The 22,799-nt window shown below is 34.1% G+C and overlaps 1 protein-coding gene across 1 annotated transcript in view; it reads left to right on the top strand.

The window, feature by feature from the left end:
- LOC129222473 (kelch-like protein 17) overlaps positions 1–22,799 on the top strand; it is a 129,063-nt gene that overhangs the window by 54,396 nt on the left and 51,868 nt on the right. The window lies entirely within an intron of this gene.

Raw genomic sequence — 22,799 nt, 5'->3', positions numbered from 1 at the left:
TGTTTTATTTATGCCAGTTTAAGCAATTGCGGATGAGAAATTAATGTTAGTCACGTTACATGATGTATTTCCCCAAATGTTTTTTATGAGCATGTGAAGCCTGAATGTACTAATTTGATTTCAAGCGACCGCAAATGTGACATTATGGCCATCAGTGTGATGTCATGATCAGGAATAGGAGATTACGGGAGGTCACTGCGACCTCCCAAGAATGGCCTTATTCGACAAATTTTGTCTGTCGTTCCGGCAAATGTGGATACACTGTAAAAAGTGAGCTCGTGTTGAAACAAAATATTTTGCACAAAATATTTCAGTCTGACATCAACTTCTTTGATGTCAATGAAATGATACAGAAGAAGTAAAAGCAAATAAGTCGGCTCTGTTATGAAAAATATTCACAAAACATTTAACACAAAATTTTTAGGCTGAAATAATTTCATTTTAAGTATTAAAAAAAATATTTTTTGTAATGGGTAAAAATAATTCGCTCTCATTGAAAAAAATTGGATGCGTGCTAAAAGTATGCTTGATTAAGTAAGTGGTCTGAAAAGTGTTCTCAGAAATGTTTTTGAAAATTGTTCCAAAAAATGTGCATCAGAGTTTTAAAGTGTTTTTAAAAAAGGGTCACACGTGTCAGTGTTAGAAAATTATATAAATACTAGAAAATCGCCCGTCAAGATATGACGGGTGAAAATTGCTTCTACATTTGAACGAAGCTATTGCCTGTTTGGTAATATTTTAATGATTGAAATTCAACCCGAACTCCAGTGGATTAACCCTAAACTCCAGTAGATAGCGTTCATCGTTGAACACCTTTTCGTTTCTTCATTCCCCTGAAATGACACAGTCTTGCCAGTAAAACAGTTAAGGGACCGGATCCAGTTCAGTCTTGTCACAATAAAGCCTTTCCCTGAATTTTAAATATTACCAAAACATATTATCAAATTTTCATGCCGTGGTGCCAAGTTTCATTGTTGATGCCGTCAGGAGCGTTACTCGATCATTGGCTACTATATACATGAGGATTTGCCATGCTGTGTTGAACTGAAACTTAAAGTATTTTAGAAAAAACTTTAAATAGTTGAATTTGGCTCTGAAGATAAGGTTTTCGAAGTATTAAAACAATTGCTTGCTTTCTTGCAAGAATTTTTAACTTCGAATTTCCCGTGTTGCTTTTCTTTAGTGTATCTAAAAAAAAAAAGTGTGCATTCGAAAATTAATTTTCTGTCGTGTTGCGGGTGTGACTTTTCATGACACAACCGCAAGAAGTACAAATCTTTTTTTTTTCTTTTTTTTTTTTAACACAAAATTTTTTTCTAGAAAGTTGATTTTTTTTATTACTCGTGAGATACACAACAGTTCCTTGCATTTAAATAAAGGAAAATTAAAGGCCAAAGTTTAAAAAATTCACAATAAAGAAAATATGTACGAAAAACGTCACACTCGCAACAGTGGATCCAGAAGTCAAATTTTCTTCTAAAAAAACTTTAAATTATCTAGATATGATACCTAGATCAAAATATGTACAAAAATGCGAAGAAAAAGCATGCAGTTGTTGAGCAATTACGATTGCTTATTGTTCTCATTTGACTGTTTTGATGTTCCTATGATTTTATTTTCCCTCCGCCTCCCTCTGCAGTACCACCGTCGACCGGCCTCACGGTGCTGCTCCTCTAGTGAAAACCGTCTCCAGATTACGTCAATGTCCAACATACACACGCATACATACGTACATACACCTGCACACACGCACACTCATGCCTGCACACAGGCACAAATATACACGCACACAAAAATACACACACACTCATACCTGCACACAGACACAAACACCCACACATACATACACACACACACACTAATGCCTGCATACAGACACAAACACCCACACACATACACATACCTACACACACACACATACCCACACACTCATGCCGCGACACAAACAGACACGCCTACATACACACACACACACACATACGTGATTGCGAAAAACATAATTTGAATTCAAAATGCCATAATTCAAATTAATTAATCTTTTTTTTTAACATTCTTTTCAAATTAGATTGCCAGATATTCAAGAAAGGCGAAGAATTTCAAAATGGCGAAAATATATACAGATAACTGGAGCATATTATATATATGTACACTGTTTATTTTCTTTTGATGAATGTGACAAATAACTGAAAACAACTGATCGATGTTTTTGTTTAGAATTCAAAACAATGAAGACAATGATATGTCCTTATTTCCCGGAACCAATCCTGTGGAGACGTTAAATAAATTCGATGTTTATATTATCCTGTCTTTATTAGAGGCGAAGAACTTTACGGAAACGAGCGGTGATGCGAAACGACAACTTCGTCCATTTCGGGTCATTGAAGAAGATAAAATGCGGGGACGCGTATTTTTTTTTTTTTTTTTGTTAAGTGTTTTAAATGGGAATTGCTACGAAATTGGCAATGAATCATGAGATGTCAGACATTTGCTATTTGATGACCTTAATGCTTTGGGGGGATGGAAGGGAATTAAAATTGAATTTTTTCTCTTTCGTGCGGTGGGGTCGTTTCCAAAACTTTAAAAGTATTATTTTTCTGAAAGAACATGCTTAAAAACATATAGGATTGAACAATTTTTTAAATAATTTGGCTAAATTTAGTATTCAAAAAATATTTTAATCCTTGCGCTTTCATTGTTTACTACTTCTGCCAATGACATCACAAATGATGAAATGCCATTCACGGATCATAATATTTAATTCGCATCTTTACTCATATGTAGTGGCAACGATATGGTTGATAGCAAGCGTAGAGCCAGAGCGCAGTATTTAATTCGCTTCTTGATTATCATGACGTGGAACCGCCAGTGGAGACGCGCAAAAGTACATCATTTGTGACGTCATAAAGACCACGCCTTGTTTTCAAAATCGGACACTTTAAAAAATTAATTAAAAACTGAGCGTTGGGAAAATGAAAGTTTTTTCTCGCTCCATGTTATTTATTTTGCTTATTCTATCAATTTCAGTGACTAAAAGTAGTAATTTTGACTGAAGGAAACAACCCCATTGTGGCTGTAAAGAAATTGTGGAGAGACTTGGGACTGTAGAAGAGGGATACCATATAGTCGTTCACGCAGAAGTCACGAAAGGAGAGAAAAAAAGATTGACTACTGTAGAGAATTGCAATTCATTATTAGTTTAATCCTGATACAAATTAGGCTTTAAAAGTTACATCAGTAAACGCAATGTATAAATCATGCGACCCCGAAATGATTTTTTTTCCCTTTAATTTTTTTGCATTTGTTCAAAGATTTTAAAATATCACGAAATTGTAATTTCGAAGTAAGCGACTTTTACCTGAAAGCAGACGGTATAATATCTATATACATCAATGAACACATCAATGTATGGATTTATGTAAATTTTTTCACATGCCTGTTTTTGATTTATTTTCTGAAAGAAAAGTTTTATCTCTTATTCTTCTATTCTTTTGTATTACTATTTCCCTACACACGCAGTTTGAGAAACTACAGGATTTAGAATTTTCTTTATAAAAATATATTTTGGCTCTGCTTGCTTTATAACCTGCGCATATTTTTTATTCATCAAGTATTGGAAATTTTGTTAGTTTTAAATCTTTCCTTAACTTGAACTATAAGTAAAAGGAAAATAGTGCTTGTCCCAAAGCTCTATAGCAGGGGATCTATAACATACGGAGCAGATTTTGTCTGACCCGCAAAAAGCTTACAAACTGAAAAAAAGTATAAGAATGATTTTTTATTTGATAATATATTTACTTTTAAACTTTTTAAAAAAGAAAACAGGTTCAAGAAAACGCAAAAAGCAACACTAAGCACTTAATTAAACAAAAAGCAGGGGGTGTATGAGGAAGGGGGGGGGGTATCCCTAAGATCATCAGAACTGAAAAACTGTTGGGTTGTTGACCTGCATTGCCTCCAAAAATTTACAATGTGACTCTTGAAATCCTCGTGTAAAAAAGGCCCTTGAGTAATAAAAGGTTGGAGACTTCTATCATGTAGTTCGGCTTTATTTTTAACTACAAATTTTCATTGTAACTAGATTCAAAGGCAATATTAAAACATTTATATCATTTCCTCCTAATGACTTCATTACATTCATTATGTGAGTGCAATAGGCATCAAACCCGCAACTAATCTTTCCAATGCACAGCAAATGCAAAAATACATTGCATTCGAACAATTTTTTTGAAAACATGATAAGCGAAACTATCCTATATTCATTAATAAACGTCTTTTCTTTTAATGCAATTTACATACTTTAATATTTATTTTTTCTTTTTTATTTGTGCGGCCATTTATTTTTATTTGTTTATTTATTTATTTTATTTGTTTATTTATTTTTTATTTGTTTATTTATTTCATTTATTTATTTTATTTATTTATTTATTTTTTATTTGTTCATTTTCTTTCTTTCTTTCTTTCTTTATTTTTTGAAGAATGTCAAAATCAACACGGCGAAAGTAAACATCTTTTACTGTAACTGCTGTATCCACTTTTTCAACTTAGCATTTTCAACAATGCAGATGGAGTTAAAACTCAGGACCAAACCATTAGCTGCTCGTTATCAAATCAGTGCTCCCGTAACGTCAATGAGTGTATGAAAAGATATGATTTGTTTTGAATTTAATAGCTTCTTACAGAATAACAGACCAACCACACCGTCACAACGGGATGTTTCTTGTGAAGACAATAAACATTTCTTATTTTTAAACACGCTTTTATTAGCTTCACCTGTATGCATGTATGTATGTTAGTATGTATGTATGTATCTTTTAACGGAATCTTGCAGCTCAAATTTCGTCCACTTCATGCGATCGGATTCTTTTGAAATTTGGCACGCGACCTCAGACCCGATGACAACGCAATATTCTATAATCAAATTAGTTAATTAACTCTTTTAATTGTCAGTTTCCTCCAATTTTAATCAATATTTTGGCATAAATCCAACAATGTGAAAAAGGAAAAATTTAAAAAAGTACATTAAAAATGCTCGCAAAAATTATTCAAAAATATTTACAAAAACCTTTAATTTTTCTGCATCAGACAAAATTTGTTCCAATGTTCCAAGGTAATTAGAACATGAAATATAATTGTTTTTAACTAATTTCAAGCCAAAATTTAGGTGAGCCTTCAATTGGAAATTCATTGCTGATCAGATCATTGTTAAACAAAACTTTTATTCAAATGCATCTCAAATTTTCAAAGTAATGTAGATATGATTTCCGCACACATACATCGATATTTTATCGTAAAACAAGTTAAACCAAAAAGAAGAAAATAAAGTATCAGTTTAAAAAGCTAAAAAAAAAAACACGCTTTCGTAGCGTGTATTATTTTATTATTTTGAGCAGCGAAATTTAGTGACCCAAACTCACGTGCATAACGATACTGTTATGAATCTTGGACTTGACCATTTATTCAAATCACATCCGAACTACATTGCCCGACATTCAAACTATATCGCGCACATGAATCCTAAAGTGTGTATATTTTTAAACAATATTTCTAGCTGACTAGAATGCATCGACAAATCGCGTTCGGGCGGAAAGTAGTTCAAGTTTGCGGGATGCGGTCTAAAAAGTATGACAATCGAGTACCCACTGCCGCGGAGTGTCGTAAAGGTAACACAGCGTAATAATTGCGCTCGAAACTGCTGCGGTTTTTATAGAATCGTTAACTTATTTTTCAAGGGCACGCCATTGAAAATGAAAATCAGTTTTCAGTCTGATTCGTTTGTTCTCATGTGTCTATAGTTAAACGTAACCCAGTATCAAAGGAGCGAAAATAATAAAAAATAATAATTTTGACTTACTTTGAAGAAAAATAAAAACAACATGTTAGCTTATTGTCCTGGAAAAGTTTTTTTTAAAAAAAAAGGGAAATTAATTTGAATTTTGTCATTTTGAATTCAAATTCTGTTTTTCGCAATCACGAGTGTGTGTGTGTATGTAGTGGTGTGTGTGTGTATTTAGTGGTGTGTGTTTGTGTGTAGGGGATGTGTATGTGTGTGTAGGCATGTGTGTTTGTGTCTGTGTGCAAGCATGAATGTGTGGGTGCGTATGTGTGTATGTGTTTGTGTGTAGGTGTCTGTATTTATGCGTGTGTGCATGTGTAGATATATGTGTGTATGTGTTTGTGTGTATATGTGTGTGTGTTTGTGTGTGTGTGTGTGTGTTGTTGTGTATGTATGCGTGTGTGTGTAGGATATGGGCGCAACCTGGAGACGGTTTTCGCTGGAGGAGCAGCATTGTGAGGATCCGGTCAACGAAGATGCTGCAGAGGGTGTTGGCGGGAAAATAAAATCATAGCACATCAAAACAGTCAAATGAAAGCAATAAGCAATCGTGATTGCTCACAAAAAAAGGAACGAAAGAAAGAAACACATCCAGCGTCTGACATCCATTTGTTATGTTTTTCGCAATCATTGCGATATGGTCCTACTCGTTGGGTTCTTGTTTCTACAAATTGAATGGAATGGAAATGAAGAAGAAATTCGCGCCGGTCATATTATTGCTTATGAACACTTTTTGTATCTGTATTCTGAGCAAATTCTGCACAAAAATACAAATATCTAATACACAATAATTGGCCACTTTATGAGAATTATTGCTCAGTTATTGACCACATTAAAAATATAAAGTAAAATAAACTTGAGCAAAAAATCTGGATTGCTATTCTAGTTTTTCGGCATGTCCCCACAAGTACCTACGAGCTAATGGATATTTTGGAGCAGCCGAAATATCCATTTTGACCATCAACGAGTTAATTACCACGAGTTATCTCGTGGCGCCTGTATGTACGCATGTATGTATTTCGCATAACTCAAGAACGGTATGTCGTATAAGGTTGAAATTTCTTTTGTAGGATCGCTATGGGTTCTAGTTGTGCACATCTCTTTTTGGTTGCATTGCGATATCCTAAAAAATCGTCTGAACTAGGGATGTGACGTTCATGAACGAACGGATCAAAAAGAACGAATCCTCAGAATGAACGGATCCGTTCGTTCAACTAAAAAATAAACGACCGTTTTTATGAACGGAGAGGAATTTGGAACAATATATTGATACACTTGTTATAAAATCGCATTTTTTTTTCTGGAGTACATTCATCTTCAAAGTTTTAACTCTTAACCAATTTCAAATTTCCTTTTTGTCAGTGCAGTACAATATATTAATTTCAAATCTTTTTACTTTCTGCTTTATTCGGGTGATTATACGCTATTGAAATTCCAATGGCACATAGAAAATTTTTTGGTAAAACTAATTGCATTATTGAGCAATCACGATTGCTTATTGTTCTCGATTGACAGTTTTGATGTCCTATGATTTGATTTTCCACCCGCCTCCCTCTGCAGCACCACCGTCGGCCGGCCGCCTCACGATGCTGCTCCTCTAGCGAAAACAGTCTCCAGGTTGCGTCACTTTGCCTAAACACACACGCATACATACACACACCCACACACACATACGCACACACATACACGCACACTAACAAACACATGTACACAAATACATACACACATGCACACTAACAAACACGTACATACAAACACATAACACACACGCACACTAACAAACACATTCACACATAACACACACGCACACTAACAAACACATACACACACACCTACACATACACACAACTACCATACATAAACATACTCCCCCACACACACAAACACAAAACTACCCACACACATAAACACACATGCCTACACATACATACACATAACCCCCCCACACACAAACAAACATACCCCCCACACTCACGCCTACATACACACACACACTCGTGATTGCGAAAAACAAAATTTGAATTCAAGATGTCAAAGTTCAAATTATTATTATTATTTTTTTGTTATTGTATGCTTAATTAATAAAAAATTTTGACCCTCCCAGTCAATTCTCGGTAACTGTTTCATTTTAGCATTAATAGCTGAAAGTAGTTATAAATCTATACCCCCCTGGCTTGCCTTTTTTCTACTTTTTATACTAACACGTTCAACGTTCTTTTTTAAATAACCTGGCGCAAGGGTTTTTACCATAATCATGCACCTAAATAAACGTCAAAACACATTTTATCAAAAAACATTGTACAAATATTTACTAACATAAAAAAATTATTCATTTTCACGTGACATAATAATTATGTCACCCTCACCTGGCGAAAAATTTAACACTAAAATATGCTAAAATATGTCCTTGACAGCGAATAACCAGAGTAATACTGACTAAAGTTAAAATAAGGGGGGGTGAGCAAAATTCAAATAATAGTGCATCAGTTCTCTTCGCACTGATACAAAGAGTGCTTGTGCCAGTCGTTTCAGTATTTTCCCTGGTCAGTATATATTTTTTAATATTATTGTTAGCTAAATGTACGTATGTACAATGCAATATTTATTGTGTGTAGGCATCACGAATTACGTTTTAGTTCTGGTAAAAAAAAACTCGTGATGTTATTTTTATTGGTTATATGTGAATTTGTCCCTCTTCTGTCAGTTTTAATGCCAATACTGTTACCCCTGAAAGCATCTTTTCCACTGGTGTCTATAAAACGCAAAAAAGTTCAAACATCATCTGGCCTTCATCTTTGCAAATACAAAAATAACGACAAATAGTGAAACAATGAATGTTAAACTAAATTGAAAAATTTTCTTTGGGTACGCGAAAAATTCACTTACCGTATATTCACCCTTATGCATCAAACCTGGATAAAGTTTTTTGATACATTTTTCATAGGCATGTTTTCTTACCTTTAGATGATTTTAGTAATTTTTTCTTCAAAGATCTAATGAAACATTTCAAATGTACGTGAGTATGTTGTGCAGAGAGATCACCCCTCACCTTTTTTATGTGAACGAAGTCGTTCAAATGAACGTGTTGAATGAACGGATTCTAAAGAATGAACGATCCTCTGATGAACGGATCAATAAAAAGAACGACATTGCTTATCTCTAATTTGAACACGTTTTTCCGGAAATCGACATTAATGTCAACTGATACTTGGCACCCCAGAAACACCCGCATCTACTAGTTTAATTAGTTTTCCGGGGTTTAAAGACCATCGCAAACTGTGGCAAGTTGGTCAGCCACTTAGGTATTGTACTGAAGGAGAGGGAAAGTCCTTAGTACCTTGTACCAGAAGTAACTGCTAGTGACCGACCTCAGAACTATTGGATCCACGTGTTTTTCGAGTATGTACTCCGTGAGCACTCGGAAGGTATTTGGCGATGGAATCTTCTGCTTCCGTGTCCCCTATCTAACTAGGTTACCACCCATTGCTCTCTCAATGCAGACAGAAATAATGTCATAAATTGGTGACAACCAGGGCTGCGGAGTTGGAGGAAAAATGACCGACTCTGGCTCCAACTCCGGGTGCTGAAGTTTTAGAACGTACGACTCCGACTCCATGAGTTTTTATAAGCGAAAGTTTTTTTTTTTCCTGATATCCTCATATATATAAAAGCGAATGATCGAGTAACGCTCCTGACGGCACCAACAATGAAACTCGCGCCACAACATGATAATTTGATAATACTTTTTGGCAATGCTTTCCATGGCAGGGAAATGCTTTATTTTGACAGGGCTGAACTGGATCCGGTCACTTAACTGTTTTAGTGATGAGACTGTCATTTTAGGAGAATGAAGAAACGAAAACAATGAACGCTACATACTGGAGTTTAGGGTTAATCCGCTGGAGTTAGGGTTAAAAGTTCAAGTATCAAAATATTATTAAACAGGCAATGGCTTCGTTTAAATGTAGAAGTAATTTTCTCCCCTCATACCTTAACGGGCGATTTTCTAGTTAAAATATAATGGCAAGTAAATGGGCTAGAATTTAATTTAAAAGGATGTATTGAAAAACTTAGCAATGCTTCTCTTTTACTCTCCATCTTTACTAATAGTAAAGCTGAAAGTCTCTCTGTCCGGAGGATGTCTGGATGCCTGGATCTCTGTGACGCGCATAGCGCCTAGACCGTTCGGCCGATTTTCATGAAATTTGGCACAAAGTTAGTTTGTAGCATGGGGTGTGTACCTCGAAGCGATTTTTCGAAAATTCGATGTGGTTCTTTTTCTATTCCAATTTTCCGAACAAAAATATCATAAGATGGACGAGTAAATTACGAAATTATCATAACGTGGAACCGTAACATGGGTACAAGCCAATTGGCGAGAAAATTCACCATACATTATTTGTAAATATACAGGCGAACCAAAAGACCTTTTAATTTTTCTATTACGGGCAAAGCCGTGCGGGTACCACTAGTTTACATATAAAATAGTAGTTAAATGTCACGAATTTTGAGTGGAAGGCCAAAACCTACCCCAATCGTCTCCTCACCATATCAATTTCCACCATCTTTCTCCGTTCCGGATATGATGCAGTGAAATAAGAAGTACGAAAGATTCATTACACAAAAGATGAAAATCAGCCCCCATTAGGAGAGTTTTCCTCTCGCTCTCTTTTTTAACCCTTCCAAAGCAACCACCCAACGTGAATGTGTTCTCGAGCATCAACAGAAAGTCTTTAAGAGGTCACGTGATAGCCTGTAACATGACCGTTCTGCTTCTGAGCAATTCAAAGGACTCCGTGTGTCAGCGAGCTCACGCGAGTTCGAGAGCACTTCTTGAGGATTCATTCATGCATCCACTAACCCACATAGGAAGACGTTTCGCGCTTAGGCTCTGACGCTTCCAGAATATTTCGAGAATTTTTCTGACATGCGGGTTTCTCACGGTGTTCTGATCTAAGTGGCAGGAATCTTTGAAAAAGTCATGCCCATTGGGGTAAGCTCTTTTTTTTAAGTTTAAATTATCTCTTTTTTTATATTTTGATTGTAATTCCTTTGTTATTATTATTATTATTATTACTAGAAAATCACCCGTTAAGATATGACTGGTGATATCGTGCTACAGGTACTGATGTTTCGATGAAGTCAAGTACCTGCTTAAAGTGTAAGCTGTGACAAGGATACAGATGATTCTTTTTGTCATTTTATTACATAAATTGAGATATATATATATACATTTTACTCATACATTTTAAGGAACGACTATAAGAGTCGAATTCTCTCCGCGAGCAATGGGAGAACAGAGAACCCGCGAATAAACAAAATGCATGCGGGTACAGTTGCAGTTAAAACAAGTTCAATTTCAGTTCAGTTCAGTTCTTTTAATTAGAAAAGCTGACACCGCAGTACCATCCCTCCACATTTGAACAAGCAATTGCCTGTTTGGTGTTATTTTGATAGTTGACATTTTAACCCTAACTCCAGTGGATTAAACTTAAACTTCAGTAGACAGTGTTCATTTTTGACCACTTCTTCGCTTCTTCATTCCCCTGAAATGACAGTCTTAGCAGTAAAACAGTTAAATCACCGGATCCAGTTCAGCCTTGTCACTGCAAAGCTTTTCCCTGCATGTTAAACATTTCCAAAACATATTATCAAATTATCATCCAGTGGCGCGAGTTGCATGGTTGATGACTTCAGGAGCGTTACTCGATCATTGGCTGTGATATATATGAGTATTATTATTATTACTATTATTATTATTATTTGCTGCGTTTTTTGGCGTTGCACGGTCCAAATCAAAAATAAAAGTTGTGTCAAGAGACGCACATTCAACAAACAGGCTAAAATAAATTTAGAAAAAAGACTGTAAAACTTTCCGTCAACGTGTAAAAAAGCTCTACAAATTTTAAAACTAAAAGTTTAAATTTAGACCTCTTTGGATCGTTTTTAAAATTCCAGAAATTTTAGTCATTATTATTAATCAGCGTAAATATTCCGTTTAACGGATTTTCTGGCGACCCCCTCCCCCCTTCAGAAATGCGCAAATTCGTCAGATTTTGATTTTTGGGAGATTTTCCACATTATGAGGAATCGTTCTAATCTAGTTAGTCATTCCATATTTTTTCGCAGTACGGCATCCATTCACATATTTTTGGTAGTCTTTTTTCGCCCTATACCTTGCAACTCATTTATTCATTCATTTATTTATTTTTTATTGATAATTTTTTGTGTGTTGTACGCGTTTATTGTTATTTCTTTCTTAATTACTTTTTATATATCTTTATGTTTCCATTTCGTGTTTTATTTTGCACATGTTTTGCTTTTTTATTGTTTACCCAACATTATCCTGCATTACGTTTCTTCTTCCTTTCGCTAAATGTGACAACTAATTCGTTGCAAAAAATTTTCTAACATGAAATTCATTACTAATTTATTGATTAACGGTTTGATTTTGACAGCAAGATGTATTTTACGGGCGTTTTTGAAAAAAATTATTGCTAAACCCTATTTTTTCTCTCGAAGGGAATCGTGCTATAATATTCGGCTCTGGGTTCCATTTTGTCTTGTTTGTTTTTATTAATGCTATTTTGCTGTTTAAGCTGTCTGCTGTTCATTTTCGTTGCCATTATCGGATGTCTTTACATCCAAAAGCTCAAAACTTTGAATTAAAAAAGGGGTTACTAAAAACCCTGAATCACGTGCATTCAGCAATCAGTTTATTTGTTCTAAAAAACGTTGTATACGTCCTGTTATTTCTCGGCACAAAGGTATTTATTGATTTATTGAGTGAACACCAATTAAACTGCAATCTGATTTTTGAACCAAAAAAAATATATATATATATTGAACTTTTACATCTTGAATTCAAATCATGTTTTTCGCAATCACGAGTGTGTGTGTGTATGTAGGCGTTTGTGTTTGTGTTTCTGTGGGGGTTATGTGTATGTGTGTGTGTAGCATGTGTGGGTGTGTGGGTAGTAATGTGATTGTGTGTCTGTGTGGGGGGTATGTGTATGTGTGGCTAGTTGTGTGAATGTGTTTGTGTGTCTGTATGTATGCGTATGGGTATGTGTTTGTGTGTGTAGGTGTATGTGTGTGTGTGGGTGTATGTGTGAAGGTAGGCAAGTAATTGACGCAACCTGGAGAGGGTTTTCTTCGCTAGAGGAGCAGCATCGTGAGGAGCCGGTCGACGGTGGTGCTGCAGAGGGAGGCGGGGGGAAAATAAAGTCATCATCAAAACCGTCAAGTAAGAGCAATAAGCAATCGTGATTGCTCAAAAAATTAACAGCAATATCAGTTCCTTCAAAAAGATACACTATGAAAACTTAAATGCAAAGAAATACATTTTTAGTGACTGAGAAGCATTAGCGTAATGAATCACTCTGTATAAAATCTTACATTCGGAAGAAATGAGGCGGGAGTATCAGAAATAATATACTCCTTGACTCATTGAAATTGTTCACAAAATATTGATTACAAACTTGATTTTCATAATGCAAGATAAACCTACCCGTTACTGTTTGGCTCAAAATAACTAATCATATTTCTTATTATGATTAATTATCAACAGAAGAAATAAATGGAACATCATAAGTTAAAGTCAATTATTTAATCAGACAGAATGCATTTTCTTTCAGTATTTAGATGCAAAAAATATACAGCTAAACCGAAATGTTCGCTGTACGATAATAAGATCTTATGCAATAATATACCATACAAAATAAATAAATGAATAAATATAAAAAATGAATTTTTGTAAGCAATAAAAGCTGAATAATTTTCTTGACTTTTATAGGACGATTTATGTTCATGCCGCAATTGGGGTATGTGGGATGAAGTCAAATAGTGGGGCAAAGTGGAATGGTGAAATATTTACAGTGTTTGTAACACCACCCATCTGGTAACATTTTAACTATGTAGTCTATTCCAGTCAAGAAAAAGGAACCTGTGAAAGTCAAAGCATATGATAATAAAAAAAAATTTCAAAAATTTAGACTCATAATGTAATATTTTGTTCTAAGTCAAAAGTGTTTTTTTTTATCTGTTATAAAATCATAAAGCTCTTATTTTTAACATTTTAAATATTAGTTGAGACCTAATAATAGTGGTGCAGTGTTCATTTATTATCAAGCTCATTTTTATTTTAAACTTTTTTTTTGAGCAATCACGTTTGCTTATTGTTCTCACTTGACTGTTTTGATGTCCTTTGATTTTATTTTCCCACCGCCACCCTCTGCACCATCACCGTCGACCGGCTCCTCACGATGCTGCTCCTCTAGCGAAAGCCGTCCCCAGGTTGCATCCATGTCCTACACACACGTGCATACACACACAAACACAAACACATACACACTCAAACCCATACACAACTACACAAAAACACACGCACGCACACACATATACACACAAACACATACACACATACACCTACACACATACACACACAAATACATACAGAACCTACACATGCGCGCACACACACACAAACACATACACACACTCATACAAACAACTAGCCACACATTCATGCCTGCACACAGAAACAAACACATATGCCTACACACACATACACATACTCCCCCACACACACATTCATACACACAACTACCCACACACTTATGCCAGCACACAGACACAAACACACATACCCCCCCCCCACACACACAAACACACACGCCTACATACACACACTCGTGATTGCGAAAAACATAATTTGAATTCAAGATGTCAAAATTCAAATTATTTTTTATTTCTTTTTTTACAATTAGTCAGATTTTTAACAGGGCAGAGTGAATTGGACAAAGTGAAATAGTTCATTTCGTTAAGTTATTCATTCATTTATTTTATCACTTAACGTATTCATTGCTTAATTAATTCATTTACATTCCTTCATTTATTCATTCATTTATTTTCTCATTCATTCATTTTTTCATTCCCTCACTTATTGTTTCTCATATGAGGCAGCGAGAAGCAAAGGGTGTAAGTGGCAAAATTAAAATTTTGGAGATAACCAGTACAAATGGTAAGTGAACCTCTCCTCTGCCATGGAGGTAATACTGGTAGCTGACGTAGGTTCTGTTATTCAGCATGATTTAGAAATAAAAAAATCAATAAAAATCTACTTAGGACCTTATCTTTAAACGCGTTTCACTCAAAACATAAAAATGTCCCCTTACATCCTTTTGCTTCTCACTGCTTCATATGTCAAGTTATTCATTTTTTTACTCGTCATTGTTTCATTATTTATTCATTCATTCATTTATTATGTTACTAGTGGTACCCGCACGGCTTTGCCCGAAATAGAAAAATTAAAAGGTCTTTTGGTTCGCTTGTATATTTACAAATAATGTATGGTGAATTTTCTCGCCAATTGGCTTGTACCCATGTTACGGTTCCACGTTATGATAATTTCGTATCTCGCCAATTTCCTTGTACCCATGTTATGGTTCCACGTTATGATAATTTCGTAATTTACTCGTCCAGTTTATGATATTTTTGTTCTTAAAATTGGAATAGAAAAAGAACCACATCGAATTTTCGAAAAATCGCTCCGAGGTGCACACCCCCATGCTACAAACTAACTTTGTGCCAAATTTCATGAAAATCGGCCGAACGGTCCAGGCGCTATGCGCTTCACAGAGATCCAGATATCCTCCAGACAGACTTTCAGCTTTATTATTAGTAAAGAAGATTTACTCATTTATTTAATCAAAAGTACTCTTAATAACTAAATAAAAAATATTTGATTGGTAAAATATTTTATTTTCACTTTGCCCTATGAAAAAAAAGTGAAAGAATTCCACTTCTTTTTGAAGATGTAAATTTACTGCAAAAGAAGAAAAACTATGTTTCATTTCAATTTTTATCACAAAAGACATTATTCCTTCGATACATACTGTAAGTTTCAAAACAAATTTCCAATTTGTTCACTTTGAAAAAGGCAAATATCTTAACTATTTAACTTACCCCCATTCCTCTACTTAAGTTTCCTGTTAAGTATCATGTATTACAATTATTGTATGACCGAGGGGGAGATTTAGTGCTTCTGGCTCATTTTGAAAGGGTTTGTCGCTTGAAAAATCCAAAAACTGCTTTAAGAGGGATAACGGATTAATAAAATTATCATTTCAAATTGGATGTGAAAAGTTTTTATTTTTCACAAAACGTGGGTCACGTGAAAAGAATAATCATATGTTTTGAGCACCAAAATGAAGATATTAACTTTTAATAATGGAAACCAAACTATATGCATCTGCTAAATGACCTGTTGAGAGACATATGTATTATCATTTTGCTTTTAAATCATGCTCCCAGTAACAGTAAAAACTAAATGTTTCGAACATTTAAATACGGGAAATTCATTTGCAATTTTTTTTGAGAAATCACGATTGCTTATTGTTCTCACTCGACAGTTTTGAATTTCTATGAGTTTATTCCCCCCCCCCCCCACTCCGCTTCCCTTTGCAGCACCATCGTCGCACAGTGGGGCATTTGAGCCAAAAAGCTGGCCATAAATCAAATTTTCCAAATATAATGATTATTCTGCTAGTTTTTCACTAAAAAATGGTTGCTAATAATAAACTCGGGCAAGTTATATGTATACTCTTAATTTTGCTTGCTCAAACGCAACCCATAAAAGTTATACCGATTATTAACTGGTTTAGATATGTAAAAGGAAACCAAACAATTTAACAATGTTGAAGTACATATTTACTAACTGTTAAACAGACATTCGACACAGTGAAATGTACAAAAAATTAAAGCAGAGCAAATTAATTATTGTTTTGCTGTTTTACACGTACATGGGATGATGGTGATGAAAGTCTACAAACTTTTGTCATCAGTATCACTATCTTCAAAACAAAAAGATTTTAAAAATTTTATGGCTTCTTTCGATATCGTTTGCCTTTTTCTCTTCATGTTAGATGATCTAACGCTACTCAAATATGGATCAGAAGTTAACAAGAGTCTATTTAAGACGTCTTCGTTACAATCCTTTCTGGAAATTTTTCTGGTGAATTTTTCTCTGTACTGCCGAAAATGCTTGTTTCTGGCTTCTGCGGCCTCTTCAGACAACTGACCGATTGGTAACAAGGCATGCGATATAATACTCGGAGCATGAACTAGTATCTTGTGGCTATTGGTGACATAGGTTGCCAGGCATAAAAATTTACATAATACTTCGCAGTATCCATGGTATACATGCCAAATTGCTCCACATTTATGTCGAAACCCGAAGATATCACCTCCAATATTATTTTAAATCGGAGAATTAGTTCTAAATCTATCCCTGTAATGGCAGCTGCTTCATTCACGTCACCAAAAAATCTACGAGACGTGTTTCCATCATTCGTGTTTCCATAGCCAACTTTAGGTACGTCAACCAGCAATCCCATTTTATTCTTGAATTCTTTTTGAATTATCACTTTGGCTGCCTTAATTTGATCTTTTTCATTTTTCTTTGTAATACGACCTTTGAATACTCCTGCTTTTATCTTATATGATAAATGTAATAAAATTTCGAAAAACCGAATCCTAGCGTACAGAATAGATAGCCCGAATTAAAAAGTCTCTGGATCTTCTGTGCTTTTTGCTGATAAGTCATTAAAGGTTTTTGACGTGCTACCGCATATATAGCATGTCAGTGACCGCATTACACACTTTGCCGTCCACCATTGTAGGCAGTAACAAATGTTTTATTTTAATTGTTTCACTAACATTTGTTGGAACTAAGTTTTTTGCTTGATTTTCTATATACCAAATCTCTTCGTTTGTGATGTTTTTGTTCTCTTTAATAAACCTTATTCTAATAGGTCTTCAAAATCTAGGTGACGATGGACAAGGATTCTGCCAGATAACATTAATGCCAGACATTAATCTAAGAGGCACAAGAGAACTGAGGAAAATGTGAGCATCAGTGCCATCCTCATTTTCAAATTTTTGTTTGTACTGGCTTTGCTTTGATCCGTCACAACCCCACTTAAAAATCAACACAAAATCTGCAGCTTCTTCATGACTGTATGCTTGGAACACTGGCTCTAAATACATGCACAATCTTATGACTGTGTGATCTACTAAATCTTGCAACTGTATTTGAGCACAAGTTTCATCGACAAACGTTTTCGGATAACATTCTCGCTTTGCTTTTTGTACATATTTATAACAAGGATAAACATCTTTGTTAGCCTGCTGTATGACTTCATACTGACTCCTAGACAAATTAGCTTCAACAAATATTGCTAAAGCCTCTTCCGGCGAGTGTTTTTTTGATAGTAATGCAACCAGCAGTGACTGCTTTTCGAAACTTTGTTGCTCTGGTTGGAGACTTATTTATGTCTTGGATAACTTTTGCCACGTCTGTGTTGCCTATGGCACGATGACTCATTTGAGCAGCATACGTTAATTCATCAACAGCAACACTTGTTCTTAGTTCCGATGTTTTTCGGCGCTTCGTTCTTTCACTCGATTCTCCAAAATCCTTACTGGGTCTTCCTAATGGTAAAAGACCCGGAACTGGTAGGTAGGTAACATAACCCCTTCTTTTAACCAATTTTGGTTGTTTTCTAGAAATCGGCTTTCCATTCTATTACATGCCATCCATTTTCGCATGTAAACAATTTTAAAACTGTTAACGGTGTTTTTAACTTCCGACAATTTTTCGCAAGGGCAGTTAGTAATTTTAGCTAGATTTTTAATTAGTTCATTAAACTTTCCATCAAAGGACCTTTCTGTACTGCCAATTAACATCTTATGCAGTTGTATTCGACTCATAGATGTAACAGAAGCCTGTGAACCTAAAAACAACCGAAAATGAGAAATAAATAAAAATCACAACTGCTCTATTGATCGCGTTATTATTTTTTCGGGCAAATTCGGGCAAACTTTTAGTTCAGATTATCAAAATAGAGATTCTGAAGTATCACGGGGTATAATTTTCAATGAGTACAAACGAGTACAACATGTTTAAAAACCTTCACTTTTTTAGGAATTGCAAAAAAAAAAAACAGATATAATTTTTGTGAAGTTTGACGAACCGTACTAATGTAAAAATAGTAGTTTAAAACAAATAAAAACTGATGAATAATAGTGCACAAACCTTGCTCAACCCCGTCCATAGTAAATTACTTCACTAGAGTTACTTCTGACGTGAAAATAGTACAATGAAGTAACTTCGAGAAACTGTAATGACTCAAACGAAGACAGCCGTATTTCGAAAGCTCTAAGTTCTGACTGCTGGTAAATTCGACTGGTTAGTCTCAGTGCAGAGGGAACACTTCCACGTGATGCCAAATTTATCTACCTTTTCTGAAATTTAAGGTCAAAGCTACTCATTGAAGTTTCCATTTTCGACTTTTGGCCAGCTTTTTGGCTCAAATGCCATCGTGAGGCGGCTGGCCGCCTCACGATGCTGCTCCTCTAGCGAATCCCATCTCCAGGTTGCGTCACTTACTTGCCTACACTTACACACATATACACACATACACCTACACACGCAAACACATAAACACACGCATACATACAGACACCTACACATACACACATACACCTACACACGCAAACACATAAACACACGCATACATACAGACACCTACACATACAAACACATACACACAACTACCCACACACACACGCAAACAGACATGCCTATACACACAAACAGACATGCTTACACACACATACACACACACACTCGTGATTGCGAAAAGCATAATTTGAACCCAAGATGTCAAAGTTCAAATTTTTATTTTTATTTATTTATTTATTTTTTTTTTTTGTTACTACATTCTAACAAAGATGCTATTTCTCGTTTTAGTTTTAAAACTGCACTCATTTAATGTTTTTGCACCGCAATATCATATTCCTTATCTAAATCAATTTGCAAACATAAATTTTAAAAACATTACATTGAATCGTAAGAAACTTGGTCTTAAATTGTAAGAATTGTTAGATTTCATTTAATTGCAAGAAACGTTTTCTTAAACTGTAAGAATTGTGCGATTTGATTTTAATTGGTTGAAATTTTCTCCTTAAAGTAAAACTGGAACGCAAGTCATAAAAATGTAAAACATTGTCATTTTATAGTCGGCGCTTATTACAATTGTAAATTACTAATTGAATTGTAAGAGACCTTTTCTTAAAGTATCAATATAATTTTTATTTGTAAGAAAATGTCTCCTTAGACAGAACAAAAAAGCTAAGTAACAAAAATATAATTAATTATCCTTTTATATTTGGCGTTAATTACATTGAATTATAATTCACTTTTCCTTAAATTGTAACCATTGTTTCTAATTGCAAGACACTTTCTCCTCAGAGAGAAAAACGGAAACGTAAGCAGCAAAAATATAATTATCTTTTCATAGTCGGCGCTGATAGCATTAAATTGAGAAACTTTTTTTTAAATTGTAAAGTTGTACAAATTACTTTTAACCGTAAGATATTTTTTATTTAGAGAAAAAAACTAAAATGCAACAAAAAAAATTTTTCAGTGTGGGATCATTTTGAACTATTAGAAACTTTTTCTTCAATGGTAAGAATTATTTTCAGTGGGGTCGTTTCCAAAATTTTAAAAGTATTTTTTTTCTGAAAGAGCATGCCTAAAAATATAGGATCTGACCATTTTTTAAATAATTTGTTCAAGTTTAATATTTAAAAAAAATACTTAAATCGGTGCTCTTTCATTGTTCACGTTTCTGTCGTGTGACAACACAAATGATGAAATGCCATTCAGCGTTGCCATTTACGGAGAAAAATATTTAATTCGCATCTTTACTCACGTGTATTGGCAACGATATGGTTGATAGCAAGCGTAGAGCGCAATATTTAATTCGCTTCTTGATTACCATAACGTGGAAACGTGGTAGAAGATGCGCCAAATTGCATCCTGTGTGACGTCATAAAGACCACGCCTTGTTTTCAAAATCGGACATTTTAAAAAAATTATTAAAAAATAACTTTTGGGAAAATGAAAGTATTTTCTGGGTCGATGTTATTTTTTTTACTCATTCTATCAACTTCAGTGACTAAAAGTAGTACATTTGACTGAAGGAAACAACCCCATTCTAAAAAAATTTCTCTTCAGCAACAAAAACTAAGACTTTGTAGCAAAAATATAATTGATTATATTTTTAGTCGGTGATAGTTACTCTGAATAGTAAGAAACTTTTTCAAAAATTGTAAGAATTGTAAGGTTTGGTTTTAATTTTAAGATATTTTCTCCTTCGAGAGAAAACCTAAACCGTAAATAACAAAAATGGAAGCAAGCGTCCTCTTATAATCGGCACAAATTACATTGAATTGCAAAAAACATTTTCTTAAATTGTAAGAATTATTTTTAATTGCAACAAAAATTCTCCTTGGAGAGAAAAGCTAAGTCGTAGTACCAAAAATATAATTAATTAAGTTTTTATAGGTGGCGTTCATTACGTTGAATAATAAGAAACCTTCTATTAAATTGTTTAAATTATTTTTAATTGTAAGAAAATTTCTTTTTAAAGACAAAAACTGAGAGTAACAAAAATATAATCAATCATCTTTTTGAAATAGGTGCTAATTACATTAAGTTGTAATAAGCTTTTTTTTTTTTTAAAAACTAATTAAGAATCATAAAAAATGCTTTTAACTGTAAGAAAGTTTAAACTTAGAGAGAAAAAACTGAAAAGCAAGTTAAAAAATGAAATTCATTGTCGTTATACAGTGGGCGCTAATTATACTGAATTGTAAGAAATTTTTTTGCAGATCGTTAGAATTATTTTTAATAGTTGGAAAAATTTTCCTTAGAGACAAAACATTAAACTGAAACTAATGTAGGTTTTGTTGCGAAGTGAACAAAAACATAAGTAATTATCTTTTCATAGTCGGCGCTAAACATTAAATTGTGAGAAACAATTCTTAAATTCTAATAATTTTGAGAAGTTGCTTTTATGTAACTGTAGGAAACTTTCTCCTTAGAGAGAAAAACTGAAACGGAAGTTACAAAAATATAACTATGTATCTTTTTATAGTCGGCGCTGATTACATTGAAGTGAAAGAAATTTTTTCTTGAACTGTAAGAATTAGGTTTAATTGTAAGAAAATTTTTGGACAAAACTGAAAGTTAAGTTGCTAAAACATAATTACGTATCGTTTTACGTAGAAACGTAGTAGAAAGAAGCGCCAAATTGCATCATTTGTGACGTCATAAAGACCACGCCTTGTTTAAAAAATTGGACATTTTAAAAAATTAATCAAAAAAAGAAACTGTTGGGAAAATGAAAGTATTTTCTGGGTCCATGTTTTTGTTTTTGTTCATTCTATCCATTTCAATGACTAAAAGTAGTACTTTTGACTGAAGGAAACCACCCCATTGTGAGAAACGTTTCCTTAAACTGTGTAAGTTTTGAGAAGTTGTTTTTTATTGTAAGAAACTTTCTAATCAGAGAGAAAAACTGAAAAGCAAGTTACAAAAATATAGTTAATTGTCTTTTCATAGTCGGCGCTAGTTTCATTGAATTGTAAAAGACGTTTTCTTAAATTGATGAATTAGTTTTAATTGTAAGCAAAAATCATTCCCTGAAGAATCATTTTTAATTGCTAGAAAAAATTATTTCTGATGGAGAAAAACAAAGACGTAGAACCAAAATACAGCATTAATTGTATTTTCATAGTTGGTGCTGATTACGTTGAACTGTAAGAAACTTTTTCTTAAATTGTAACAGCTGCTTCTAATTGTAAGAAACTTTCTCCTCAGAGAGTGAAAAGGAAACGCAAGTATTAAAAACAAGTTAATTAATTGTCTTTCCATAGTCGGAGCTAATTACATTGAATTGTAATTTCTTAAACTGAAGAATCATTTTTAATTGCTGGAAAAAATTCTTTCTGATAGAGAAAAACAAAGACGTAGAACCAAAATACAGCATTAATTGTATTTTCATAGTTGGTGCTGATTACGTTGAACTGTAAGAAACTTTTTCTTAAATTGTAACAG

Source organism: Uloborus diversus, chromosome 5 (assembly GCF_026930045.1).
Source record: "Uloborus diversus isolate 005 chromosome 5, Udiv.v.3.1, whole genome shotgun sequence".
Taxonomy (NCBI): Eukaryota; Metazoa; Arthropoda; class Arachnida; order Araneae; family Uloboridae; genus Uloborus; species Uloborus diversus.
Note: the sequence above shows the minus strand (reverse complement) of the source record. Positions and strands in the feature narration are given on the sequence as shown.